Raw genomic sequence first — 1,580 nt, forward strand, 5'->3', positions numbered from 1 at the left:
CGGGGATAAAGTGTGGGTATAAAGCCACAGTATTGACCATAAATTGGCTTGTAATAGGTCTGAGCTTTCATTCATATATTAAATAAATGTATATATATATATATATATATATATATATATATATATATATATATATATGTGTGTGTGTGTGTGTATGTGTATATGTGTATGTATGTATACCAAAATCCTATTGATTTAATCGATATTATCTGTACATTATCTAAGAATAAAATATGTGTTCCCGCCCGGGATCGAACCGGGGACCTTGCGCGTGTGAAGCGCACGTGATAACCACTACACTACGGGAACCTGCCGCAGTTGTGATCAAAATATGAAACAAGTTTTGCATTTAGTTCGATAGTAGATTCGGGTGTGAATTCGTGTGATATTCAACAGTATATAGAATAGACCCATAACATAAAAGAATTATGTCAAAAGTTTTAATTCCATTGTCAGTTATGGTTGGTGAGCGTATATGTGTTCAGTTTTCATGTGTTCATTCGATGAATATTGTCTGTAAAAATTATAGTATGGTGTATAATACTAGTAATTAAGCGAGTATATATTCTGTTACAATGTAAGAGAATGTCTATCAATGTATAGAAATATGCATAGATATAAACTTATATGTATAAATGCATACATACATGCATATATATATATATGCTGGTACACTATGACAAGTTGATGAAGTAGCATAGAGCGAAACCGGTCAGGAGTAAACTCAGAAATTCGGAGCTAGACCAGTGATTTCTTTTTCCACCTTAATAATATATATATATATATATATATATATATATATATATATATATGTATGTATATATATATACACACACACACACACACACATATATATATATATATAGATATATATATATATATATATATATATATATGTATATGAGTGATTGGGTGGTGGGAGTAAAACGTAGACGATCTACGAATTTATTTACTCTAATCTTTTGACCAACTTTGTTGTTCTTCAGAGAGATGTACAGAATTTTTTTTTACATAGGTTACAATTTATATAACTCCTATAGGGTACTCGGTCAGGTTACAGAGCCCGGGCTGTACAAGAAAAATAAATAGGTAAATAGATAAATAAATAAATAAATAAATAATTAAAATAAAAAACAAACACATTATCCTAAGAAATTGCAAACCTACAACTGAGAACAACAAAACCCGTGTTCTCATTTACTACAAGAATTCCAGAACTACCTCTCTGATCATTACTAACAACTTATCTAGGCGATCAGACATTACATCTAGAACCAATGTGGTATACCAATATATTTGTTTTTCGGAGGATTGTAAGCCTCGTAATCATACATTGGTTTTATTAGATGCAAGGTCAGCCGTCGGTTATCATTACATCTACAGGAGGGAGCTATCAAAAAACATCACAGACTTTTTCACAACGTTGAACTTATCAGGGAGGACTTGGTTAATTACACCAAAATTATTAGAACCTGTGATGACCTTAGGAGGTTACAATTGCTTGAAACATCCCATGTTAGAGACAGAGCACCGGCCATTAATGTCCAATCTAATATAACATCTAGTATACCATTGATTAC

The 1,580-nt window shown here is 31.5% G+C and overlaps 1 non-coding gene across 1 annotated transcript; it reads right to left on the bottom strand.

Annotated features, from left to right (window-relative positions):
- Positions 1–236: 236 nt before the first annotated feature.
- On the bottom strand, positions 237–309 carry TRNAV-CAC (transfer RNA valine (anticodon CAC)). Its single transcript has one exon. It is a non-coding gene; the product is annotated as a tRNA-Val (tRNA).
- Positions 310–1,580: the final 1,271 nt, after the last annotated feature.

Source organism: Oratosquilla oratoria, chromosome 13 (genome assembly GCF_046742065.1).
Source record: "Oratosquilla oratoria isolate Oo_2021 chromosome 13, ASM4674206v1, whole genome shotgun sequence".
NCBI lineage: Eukaryota > Metazoa > Arthropoda > Malacostraca > Stomatopoda > Squillidae > Oratosquilla > Oratosquilla oratoria.